Source organism: Nomascus leucogenys, chromosome 6 (assembly GCF_006542625.1).
Source record: "Nomascus leucogenys isolate Asia chromosome 6, Asia_NLE_v1, whole genome shotgun sequence".
Taxonomy (NCBI): Eukaryota; Metazoa; Chordata; class Mammalia; order Primates; family Hylobatidae; genus Nomascus; species Nomascus leucogenys.
Genome location: NC_044386.1, coordinates 33712514 through 33726045, shown reverse-complemented (window position 1 = coordinate 33726045; position 13532 = coordinate 33712514).

Genomic DNA, 13532 nt, shown 5'->3' with positions numbered 1-13532 from the left:
TTCTAGAAGATAACGTCAGAAAAATTCTTCTAGACATTGGCTTAGGCAAAGAATTCATGACTAAGAACCCCAAAGCAAATGCAACAACAAAAATATATAAATGGAATGTAATGAAATTAAAAACTTCTGCACAATAAAATAAATTATCAGCAGAATGAACAGACAACTCACAGAATGGGAGAAAATATTCTCAATCTATGCATCTGCCAAAGGACTAATATCCAAAATATACAAGAAACTCAAAGAAATCAGCAAGAAAAAACAAATAGTCTCATCAAAAAGTGCACAAAGGACATGAACAGACAGTTCTCAAAAGAAGATATACAGCCAACAAACATACGAAAAAATGCTCAACATCACTAGTTATCAGGGAAATACAAATCAAAACTACAATGAGATACCACCTTACTCCTGCAAGAATGGCCATAATTTAAAAGATCAAAAAATAAAAGAGGTTGACATGAATATGGTGAAAAGGAACACTTTTACACTGCTGGTGGGAATGTAAACTAGTACAACCACTATGGAGAACAGTATGGAGATTCCTTAAAGAACTAAGAGTAGAACTACCATTTGATCCAGGAATCCCACTGCTGAGTACCCAGAGAAAAAGAGGTTATTATATGAAAAAGACACATGCACACCCATGTTGATAGCAGCACAATTTGCAATTGCAAAAATATGGAACCAACCTAAATATCCATCAACCAATGAGTAGATAAAGAAAATGTGATATGTATACACCATGGAATACTAATCAGCCATAAAATGGAATAAATGATGGCATTTGCAGCAACTTGGATGGAGTTGGAGGCCTTTATTCTAAGTGAAGTAACTCAGGAATGGAAAACCAGTTATCGTTTGTTCTCACTTATAAGTGGGAGCTCACTTACAAGCTTAGCTTATAACCTAAGCTATGAGGATACAGAGGTATAAGAATGATAGAATGGACTTTGGGGACTTGGAGGGGAGGGTGAAAGGGGGTGAGAAAAAAAGGCTACATATCGGGCACAGTGTACACTGCTCAGGTGATGGGTGAACCAAAATCTCAGAAATCACCACTAAAAAACTTATCCATGTAACCAAAAACCACCTATACCCCCAAAACTTTTGAAGTAAAATAAAATATCTAAAAGGTGTGTTTGGACCCCTCCTGTTCTTTCTCACCCTCTTTCCATCTTCCACCATGGAATGATGCTGCAAGAAGGCCCTTGCCAGATGCTGGTACTTTGATATTGGACTTCCAAGCCTCCAGAACTGTGAGCGAATGAATTCTGTTTATTATAAATTACCCATTCTTAGGTATTATGTTATAGCAGCACAAAAATGCTAGAGGCGTAAAAAGGAAAAAGAATCATTGCACACTACCTCTATAGGATACAGGAAAACTTCTCTAACATAGATTCTCTAAGGACTAAAGACTTTAGGTATAATGAGTTATAATACTTTAATATTATCTGTGAATTTCCATAATACTAGCCTTTGATTGACCAGGTTACATCTATAATAGAGGTTATTTTGCTCAGAGTAGAACATTTTTAAGGCTTTTCACACTTTCACAAGAAATGACAAATTTGATCTTAACTATATATTCTTACATATAGTACCTGCTATTTTCCTCACAAAAAAAAACAAACAAGAATCTTCTTCTTAAATTAAGGTTAGGGTAATAATAATTGCTACAATTTATTGAATATCAATACATTTATTGAATGCCAGATTCTGGGCTCAATGTTCACTTAATCCTGACAGCAATCCTGTGAGGCAGGTAGTGTTCTCTTAATTTACAGGTAGAAAACTGAGAAACAGATAATTTTTTTATTTTAAATAAAGTTCCTCTCCATGAGCTTTATATAATTTTTATTTTAATTAGAATAACATACAAATTCTGGTTTGAATACTCAAAGACAAAAAAAGCATGCATGCAGATGGTCTGAACTAAATAAATCATGTGCACTTGAGAATGCATGCCATCTTATGACAGGGAATATGTCAATGGTTACAGTGGATTTACTGTGTGAGTGGTTTCTGCGTGACACTGCAGACCAAGAGCAATGACAACTATGTATTACTCACACAGATTCAAAAATTGTTACCATTTCGACGTAATTGCTTCTTTCTGTATATTTACAGTTTTTTCTTTGGCTGGTCTTTTTTTTTTTGGAGACAGAGTCTCACTCTGTCACCCAGGCTGAAGTGCAGTGGGGCAATCTCAGCTCACTGCAACCTCTGCCTCCTGGGTTCAAGTGACTCTCCTGCCTCAGCCTCTTGCATAGCTGGGATTACAGGTGTGTGCCACCACACCAAGCTAATTTTTTGTATTTTTAGTAGAGATGGGGTGTCACCATGTTGGCCAGGCTGGTCTCGAATTCCTGACCTCAGGTGATCTGCCCACCTCGGCCTCCCAAAATGCTGGGATTCCAAGTGTGAGCCACCGCGCCCAGCTGGCTGTTCCATTTTTAAAGTAGTTACAGACATATTAATGCTTCTGCGTGTATCTGTCAAGAACAAGGACATTCTAGATAATAAATAATCAAATTTTCCACTTAAATTTAACACGAATCCATTATTATTGTCTAATGTACAGTCAATTTTCAAATTCTCCCAATTGTCCCAGTAATATCTTATATATATGGTTCATTTTCCCCTATGATTCAGGATCCAATCACACATCTTCTCTTGCATTTAGTTATCAAGTCTCTTTAGTCTTCTCTAATCTGGAACACTTGCTCATCCATTTTTGTCTGTCATGACATAGAAGACTCTAGGCCAATTGTTTTCTAGGCTGTCCTTCAATTTCAATTAACTTTTTCTTCACTTATGGTTAGATTAACATTAAACATTTTTGGCAGGAGTACTATATAGATGATGTTGAGATTAGTTTTAACAGATATTAGTTTTTCTTGATAATGTATTAATATAAATTTTTTCATTTCAGTAAATCACGTGTACATTTCAAGTATTTATTTTCTTTGCTTATAATGTAATTTTACACAAAACTTAAATATGAAATGAAGTGTTATACTGTGCTAATTGTCATGAGTAAGAAATTTTTTTATTAGATTACATATTTTTATAGACAAATTTTAAAATTAAGAATGATGTAAACTAAAATGTGTGAAAGTAATTGGTTTAAAATATTTGTGTATTTTCTGTTTACAGGGCTAATAAATATACTATATTATGTTTGTCTAGGTGATACTGAAGTTCTAGTAATATGAACCGTTTTCAGTAAGTCTCAATAAGGTTTTGCTAGAAAGTGGAATAAAACTACAAGGTGTTTTGTGATAATTGCCAATATTGTTAGTTATTAAAACAGGAATTAGAGAAAATCTCCTGAAATAGGCCATTTGTTTACAATTTTTATTTATAATTTTTAAATGCATGCTTTAAAATAATAATGGCTGCTGTTTATTATGTGCCAGATCTTTCACAAGTATCTCCTGTAATTAACACAACAACTTTAGGAGGCAGGTATAATTATTAACATTTATAAATCGGAAACAAAGGAGCTTTTAACCATTTATTAAAACCTTCTGGCTTTATAAGTCTACAAAAATGCTGTATTTTATTGCCATGTTTGATTCTGTAGTATATTGTAAACTCCAGGTGAGTGTGTGTGTGTGTGTGCATGCACTTTTCTTATGAAAAAAGAGAATAAACTTAAATTTACATCTTCGTAAAACTAGTTTGTGCTGTTTTCACCTGGCAGAGTCTTTTATGTTCTGGATAGAACTCTGAGGATAGTCTTATTTTTCTTATTTATTTTTTTAAAATAAAAAGTATTAATTTGGTGTAATATAAACAATTATACCAACAGCCAAGATGCCTAAGAAAGGAAACTGCTTTTTATATTTTCTTCCTTAATTAGTGTTATGTTTGCTTTGGCTAAATAGCTACTTTGGCAGATTATCTTTTTTTTTAATGTTACATTTTTCCATGTAAAAAGTGATGTATATGTAAATCTAAAGAACTGAAAATTTAATTTTAACTTCCCCTAAATTTTAAGTCCACTTCTGAAATGAACATTCAACTATATTTATTTAGTTTAGTATATAAAGACCTTCAAAATAACCTATGATTAAATTAATAATATTAAAGTAGACATTTAGAGTAGGAAATCCAAACAGTAAACTCTCTTACCATTAGTGCTTAATTGTCAAAAGGCTCTCAGAAGGAAGCCTTTATAGTAGGAATAATTTTTAGTTCAAATCATTACCCAATATCTGATTTTAATTTCTGCATGTTCCCAGGTCTAACTTGTCTATGCCTGATGTGTTAGAGCACCAGGCTTGTAGAATGAAAAAAAAAATGGAGTATGTGAATAAGGTTTTCTTGAATATCTTCACTAAACAGGATTTCCCCAAATGTCTGGCTAAGCAGTCTGACAGATGCAGGTCTGAAGAGAAATGGACTTCTGGACATACACACATGCTCAAGGGATCTCAGAGGAAACCAGAGTCGAACATGTAATGTAAGTGCTATGATTTGACTCACTTATTTAATGTGATGATTTAAAACTGTGATAAGAGGCAGGCAAAATGTGGTGTTAAATTCAAAACAAAGGGTGGTGATCTGCCTTGTGTTCAACTTGTTGCTATCTGATGAAAACACTTTTCTACAAGCAAGACTGATGAGCAGATGGTGCTAATAAGGCCAATTAAGTGCTAAGCTTCTGGAAATGTTTTTGTTGAGTGACATCTTAAGACTGGTTTCTGCTAACACGCATCTTAAACCATGTGTTTGTAAAGTGCAATGGCATTAATACTTACGGTCACTAGATTTTCATTTTCAATAATACAGACTCAGACAAGATAAATAAAAATCCTTTGCCCCAATTCCAAAGATAATATATAAAGTTGAATGATAAGATTTGAACCCTTTGACTACTTGGTGAGGCTCAGTGTAGGTCGCTGGTGTCCAGTAACTAGTGCATGAAGAAAATTTCTCTAATCTGCAATGAAAAGAGAAATATACCAGAAAAAAACAAAGGAATAGATTTTTGCGGTGCCCTTTCCCTCTTAACTTTTACTTTTTTCCTGGCAGTTTGGAAGCTATTCCTTTATTGATTTTTATCTACATATTATATTATATTTACATAAAAGGTAAGCAAAATTGAATTAATCATAATACATTGTTAACATTCGTTCATGGATAATCTGTATTATTTACTTTCACTTTTATTTTATTTTGAAAATTTATATTCACTTACTCCCTGACAAAAGTTATGATGAATACCCACCCAAGCCAAGAATCAAAAAGTACCAATAATTTATATCTACCTATAGATTTTTCCTTTATTCCATCTCTGATATGGTTTGGCTGTGTCCCCCCTCAAATCTCATCTTGAATTGTACTCCCATAATTCCCATGTGTTTTGGGAGGGACCCAGTGGGAGATAATTGAATCATTGGGGGCAGTTTCACCCATACTGTTTCGTGATAGTGAATAAGCCTCATGACATCTGATGATTTTATAAGAGGTTTCCCCTTTCCTTTGGCTCTTATTCTCTCTTGCCTGCCGCCACATGAGACGTGGCTTTCACCTTCTCCCATGATTGTGAGGTCTCCCCAGACACGTGGAACTGTGAATCCATTAAACCTTTTTCTTTATACATTACCCAGTCTTGGGTATGTCTTTATTAGCAGCATAAAAAGGAACTAATACAATCTCCCTGTCTGCCTCTCCTCCACCAAGCTCCCTAGGTAACCATTATCTTGAAGTCTATATTTATCATTCCTTACTTTTAAAAAATATACAAATATATTTTATAATTATATTTTAAAACATTGAAAATAATTTTATCACAAACATATGCATAATTAAATGTTACATATTTTAGTTTTGCATTTTCTTGGACTTTATACAGAAAGAGAGCTTTATAGAAAGGAAATCATATAAAAGGAGCAACATATTTTATAAAGACGGCATTAAAAGGGACTTATTTTTTCTGTTCAACATTATGTTGCTAATATTAATCCATGTTGTACAGGGATCTGAGGTTCATTCATTTTCATTGCTATAAGAATAAACTATAACGTATTTACCCACGGACATCTGAGTTGTTTCTAGTGTTTTGCTATTACAGACATTGCTTCTATGAACATTCTAACACATATTTCTTGCAGCATAGATAGAATTTACCTGAAATATACTCAGGAGTAGAAGTACTGCATTGTAGGATAAGCATGTTTAACTCTACAAGATTATATCAAATTGTTTTCTAGAGTGGTTCTACAGTTACTTAAAATAATGCCAGATTGTTTTTCAAGTAGTTGTATTGAGTTACATTCCCACCAGCATTGAATAAGAGATCTTGCTGACTCACATATTCTCCTATACACTTAACTTTGTATTTTCTAGAACTATTTAATAAAATAGGAAACTTAGCACTCTAACCATCCACAATGTATCTTTTACATTGCCTTCATTATAGTTTTCTATTTTTGTTTCTCAACATAAACAGATGGCATTACATTTTTTGGTCAATAGTTAATTAGCTTTACCAGAAAATGATACCAACTTCTTTGCTTATCATTTCTCCTTGCATCCCCTCCTTTCTTCTTGATTGCTTTTTCTTCTTTCTCAATGTGTCCTTTAATAGTTTTCTCAGTGAAGGTTTGCAGGTAGCAAATTATCTGTGTTGCATGTGTTGCAGTTATCTATTGCTGCATAACAAACCACTCAACATTTAGTGGCTTGAAACAACAACGTTTTGCTCACAAATCTGTAGTTTGGGCTTGGTGGGGAGGGTTTAACTCTGCTCCATATAGTGTTAGCTAGGGTAGCTTAACTGAGTGATGAGGGGACTGAGTCCAGAATGGTTCACTCACGTGGCTGGCCAGTTGGTGCTGGCAGTCAGCTGGGAGCTCAGATGGGGCTTAAATCTGGGGGCCTGAGTTCCACTTCATATTGGTCTCTCCATGGCCAACTCACAGTGTGATGTCTGTATTTCAAGGGCAAACATCTCAAGAGAGAATTAGGTGGCAAATGATTGCCTTTTATGACCTGGTCTCAGAAGTCACATAGCACTACTTCTACTGCACTCTTCTAACCAACGAAGAGTCAGTCACAAAGGCCCACCCAGTTTTAAGGGGAGGGACCATAGATTCCACCTACTAATGGGATTGGAAACAGTTACAGGGCAAGAAACTTTATTGCAGCTACTAAAAATGCAATATAAGGATTCATGCTTTTTATTTATTTATTTTAATTCTGGGAAATTCTCAGTTACTTTCTCTAGTCTATATTTCTAGAGCTTCTATTAATGTGTGAAGGAAATTCTCAATCTGTCCACTCACATATCTTAATTTCTCTTATATTTTCATCCCTTTATTTACCTGTGCTGTGTTCTGAGTTGATTCTCCAATATTTTTCCATTTAAAAGAAAATATAGCAGCTATGTTTTTTTTTAACTTCTGGGATTTCTAATTGGTGCTTTTAAATTATCCATCTATTTATGTTTGACTTCTTTCTATTTTTGTTTCATTTTTTCTTTTATTGGTGCTATTCCTTCCATTATCACTTTGAAGATATCAAACACTGATTGTGCTATTATTTCAGTTTCTTTGGAAGTGAATTATTCAGTCTGTTGAGTTTGTGGTTGTTCTTTCTCAGTAAGTTTTCCTTGCAGTTTTGATTTTTTTCATCATTACAGGTTTATCTTCATTGGGAATCTTATTTTCTCTCTTTTGCTGAGTTAATCTTTCTCTAACAGTTTTGGCATTGACACCACCTCTCACCTATCATAGGTTTTCTAGTTCAGAGCATGGTTTTGTGTTGGTAAACCAGGGCTCTCTTTCCTCAAACAAATCTACCACTGAGCAGGCCTTGGCCTGGTCCCTAAATTTTTGGCTCCAGCTGTTATAACTTCTGGCTATAGTTCTGAAGTGTTATGTTTCATAAAGTGTGTCTGGCTAACATCCTCAGAAATAAGTAGGGCACTTTTAATTCTCATCCACTTATACCATTTGAATTCCCTGAAGTCACTTCGTTTCCAATGCTAGAACCCAGTAGTCCCAAAGCTTCAGAACCTGCTTGTTTCCATTCCAGTCTGAAAATTTTACATAATGTTTCATTTCTTTAACCCTTGCTTAAGCTAAAGATAGGGTACTATTACCACTTGAAGACATCTCATCAGCTTCTGTAGTGAGTTTTTTGTTAAATGAAATTATATGCATTTAAGTTTAAAGGATTGTCATTTATTCTGGGATACATATCCTTTATATTACTTTTGTGTTAAAACATCTTTCAAAGATAATGGTAGTCATATTTCTTAACATTTTTTCTTGCCAGTTAAGAAGTTGACAATATTGTGATTGACCCAAAAATAGTTCTGAAATTTTACCAGTCTGTGATATCCAAAATTTGGAAACCATTGATTGAGCATTTACAGTGTCTTCGGAGCAAAGGTATATTGTGTGGCTATCATTCATTTATGAAAGTGCTTTAATACCGTCCATAAATTGTACATAGTCCTGTTCTAGATGCTGAGAATGATACAGTAAAACAGACATGTTCCTTCTCCTTCTGGAATTGAAAGTCTACTTGTGTGCTTTCCATTTGCTGCATACCCCAGAGTATGTCCACAGGCTCTGGTACTGAAGATCAAGTACCATGTCTAATTCATACCCTAAATGTTATATTAAATAATGTGCTGTGGCGATATTTACTTCATCATACTTTTTCTTCCTTATCATCATAAAACTACAAAGCACCATAAAACATTTATAATGAAGACTAAGAATTAGTCCCTGCCCTCAAGGAACTCATAATCCAATGAGCTCTTCTCCAGCTCAGACCCCACTCAGTAATGCAAAATCTCAGCACTTGGATCCATCTTCCTTTGGAGTTTGGAAAGTTTCTGTTCTTCTAAGAGTATAATGCTTATTCTAAGCTGTTTATCAAAATACTTCTTCCCAACACAATATTCTACCAGAGATAATTTTAGTGCCTCTATGGTGTTTTAGCATGCCTTATAGATTGGCAATACTACAAAACTGCTCTAATGAAAAGAGAATAGGATTTTAATAAGTAGAAGAACAGTGGGAGCATTTCAGGAAGAGGGAATCACATAAGTAAATGTATAGATAAAAAATATCTTAAGAGTATACTGGTGTTTATAATTAATCATTAATTTTTTCATCTAAAAAGGTTTTGTGGGCAAATATTAAGAACACTGGGTTCACTCAGAAAGCTAGTTATTAATTTTAGTCTATTACTACAACTTTATCATATTGAGCAATACTTCCAAAGTCTTTGTTAGATGTATTAGTTTGCTAGGGCTGTTGTAACAGAGTACTACAAACTGGTGGCTTAAACAACAGAAATATATTGTCTCACAGTGCCGGAGGTTAGAAGTCCAAAATCAAGGTGCTAGCAAGGGTTAGGGTCAGGTTCCTTCTGAGGGCTGTGAAGGAAGGATCTCTTCCAGGCCTTTTTCCTTAGCTTGTAGATGGCCCTCTTCACATACAGTCCTGTGTCACATAACAACCTTTTGGTCAGTGATGGACCGACCACATATATGACAGTGGCTCCATAACATTATCATACCATATTTTTACTGTACCTTTTCTATGTTTAGATATACAAACACATAGTATTGCCTACAATATTCAGTACAGTAATATGCTGTTCAGGTTTGTAGCCAGGAGCAATAGGCTATACCATATAGCCTAGATGTGTAGTAGGCTATACTATCAGGTTTGTGCAAATACACTCTATTATGTTTGCACAATGATGAAATTGTCTAATGACACATTTTTTAGAATGTGTCCCTGTTAAGTGACACATGACTGTATACATGGCATTCTCCTCATATGTATGTGTGCATCTCCAAATTTCCTTTTTTAATGAAGACATCAATCATTGGATTAGGGCCCACCCTAATGGCTTCATCACCTCTGTAAAGACCTATCGCCATATAAGGTCATTCTGATGTACTAGGACTTCAACATACAAATTCTGGGGAGACACAATTCAACCCATAACAACAGAGAACTTACATTTTTGCTTAGTAGTATCAAGGTTAACAGTGAGCCACTCAGAAATGTTCAAAGAGTACTTGGCTCAAATCCTTTCCTAGAAAGGAAAGTTAGGGAAGGTGGGGAAAGGAGTGACTGGAAAAAAGAAGTTAAATGGTGAACATCTACATTTTTTGCCCACCCAGAATCTTTGTCTCCTTTTTTGGAAATATCACCTTGATTGTGCTCACATGTGTTAGTTTGCTAGGGCTGTTGTAAATCACCTTGATTTTGTCATATTGAATGATGTGCTGTGGCTGTATTTACTTCGTCATACCTTTTCTTCTTTATCATCATAAAACTACAAAGCTTGTGCTCCATGTGGTTTAAGTAGGGTCTGAAACAGAATATTCCAGGCTCCTATGCTGAGTTATTAGAGCAGAGATTACTATATGACCTTAGATGGGCCAATGTTAACATCTGGAAACGTTATATGGGACTTTTTTTGGAGCTCTTGAGAGAGTTGTATGCTCTGTCTCCTGGACTTGCTGATGGTTAACTCTGCCACCTCTTGAAAAGAGCTTAAGTCAACTTGGGGTCAAGTACAACTGAAAGAGGGAGAGAGGCAGAATTATAACAACATCATTTTGAGTTCTTACATTCATGCCTACAATTCACCCTTTGAACTTCCAACTTACATGAGCTGATAGATTTCCTTTTGGGGTTAGGTCAGGCTCCTGTTATTTGTAATGAAATTGATCATTCAGATTTTGAAGAAAGATAATAGGAAATAGGCAGTTACAGAAGTGAAATAATTTGTTACATGCTTCAAGCGATTGCACAAATAAAAAGAGGGTTCTAAGTCTTCCTAAGATGAACTAACGTATTGTCTCTCTTCATTTTCTCTTTCATTGATTGCTTAAGAACCTTGCTTTTGGCCAGGCATGCTGGCTCACACCTATAATCCCAGCATTCTGGGAGGCCAAGGTGGGTGGATCACCTGAGGTTGGGAGTTCAAGACCAGCCTGACCTACATGGAGAAACCCCGTCTCTACTAAAAACACAAAATTAGCTGGGCAAGGTGGTGCATGCCTGTAATCCCAGCTACTCAGGAGGCTGAGGCAGGAGAATCGCTTGAACCTGGGAGGCGGAGGTTGCGGTGAGCCGAGATCACAGCATTGCACTCCAGCCTGGGCAACAAGAGCGAGACTCCATCTCAAAAAAAACAAACAAACAAAAAAAAAACTTGCTTTTTAAATCTTTTTTTATTACAGAGGTTTGTATTTTGTTACTCTCTAAGTGTGCTTTCATGTACAGTTGGCCCTCTGTATCCTTGGGTTCTGCATCTGTGAATTCAACCAACCAGGGATTGAAATTATTTGAAGAAAAAAATGGATGGTTGTGTCTGTTCTGAATGTGTACAAATTTTTTTCTCGTCATTATTTCCTAAATAATGCAATATAACAACTATTTACATAGCATTTATATTGTCTTAGGTATAAGTAATCTAGAGGTGATTTAAAGTATACAGGAGGATGTGCATAGGTTCTATGCAAATACTATGCCATATTATATAAGAGCCTTGAATGTCCGTGAATTTTGGTATCCACAATGGGTTCTGAAATCAATCCCCAATGGATAATAAGGGATAGCTGTACTTATCGCTTCTTCCTTTTCCAAAGTAATCAAATGAGAAGAAAAACATGCGTATTGTCTGTAAGTGACTGGGTCTAAACATCATTGATGAGCATTTAACTCAGGTGTAGCTATTAAATATTTTATTATTAAAACATATTTCTAATAAAGTTATTATTTTATTATTGGTAGCCCCTGTGCATATATGCTCATAAATTTCTTATTTACTGGTGAAAGTGTACTAATGTGTGGGTATTTATCAACTTATGTACAGGATATATTCTAAAAATTTGTATAAAAGATTAATTGAAAATTAATGATCTATAAGATGGTTACATACCGAAGGCAGCAAACAAAAATCTTTTTGACCTATAAGGCAGCTAAACATCTACGGAGAAAGGCAGTATAATGTGTCCGGATAACAACTTGGCTCCTGGACCCAGACTGTCAGGGTTTAAATCCGAGCTCTGCCACTTATAAGTTTGTCCTTGTGCAAGTTACTTGACTTCTTTGCATATGAATAACACAACGATATCTGGAAAATCTCCAACATTTGCAAACGAAATAATAAACTTCTAAATAGTCCACAACTTAATGTTAGGGCTGATGGAGGCTTTGGCCATTTGAAGTATCAGATAAAAGAAGCAGCATTTATGTGTGTGGGACATTTTAAAGTCATGCTTTAAATGTTAGTATATAAATCTTTGTACGTAAAGTAAATTTAAACAAAAAAATTTGTTTTACATATTTATATTTTAAAATTTCATATTTTTGATGCTATTGTAGATGCCATTTTTATTTGAATTTCTAATAGCTTATTAAAACTATATAATGAAATTATGTTTCTTTATATTTACTTTCAGGTAAAAACTGTTATCTAAGGATGTTTTTCCCAGGAGAAAGTGCATTGGAAGAAATTACCTCTGCAATTTCTCAATGTATGTAAAATTTGCTACAAAAATCTTTGTCATTCATAGATTAGAGAAGTTTAGAGATAATCTAATCCTGATTTTACAGATGAGGAAAACTAGACTCACAGCCAAGTTGCATCAAAGCTGAAACCAGGACCTAAATACCCAGACTCCTATACCCACTCCAGCTACACAAACTTTATATTATATAAATAATTTGGCCTTAAGGAGTCTTTTAAAGGGATCTGTTCATCAAGAGGACTTAACAATCCTAATTGCACATGTGTATAACGGAGCTTGAAAATACATGAAGCAAAAAGTAACAGAACTGAAAAGAGGAACAGATGAATTCATAATTATAGTTAGTGATTTCCGCACTCTTTCAATAATTGACAGAACAGGTAGTTATAAAACTAGTAAGGATATGGAAGATTTGACCCATCCTGACCTAACTGACATATATAATATAGAAAACAGAAAACAATAGGGAAAAATCAATAAAACCAAAAATTAGATCTATGAGAAGATCAATAAAACCATAAATCTTTAGACTCATAAGAAAAAAAGAAAAAATGAATTATTAGGAATAAAAGAGGAGACGTTACTACAGACATTAATAGAATAATCATAGAATATTATGAAGAACTTTATACAAATAAATTTGATAATCAAGATAAAATGGACACATTTTTAAAAATATATAAATACCAAATGTCACTCAAGAAGAAATAGATCATCTGAATAATCATATATTAATGATTAAATTTGTAGATAAAGACCTGTCTACAGAGAAGATTCCAGGTACAGATGACTTCATTAGTTAATTTTATCAAACATTTAAAAAAGAAATATCAATTCTACATATACTCTTCCAGAAAACAGAAGAGAAAAAACAATTTAAAATTTATTTTATAAGGCCAGTATTACACTGCTATCACAGTTAAAAAAATGTTGCAAGAAAAAAAAAATGCAGACCAGTATCCCTCAGGAACATAGGCATAAAAATTCTTAACAAAATGTTAGT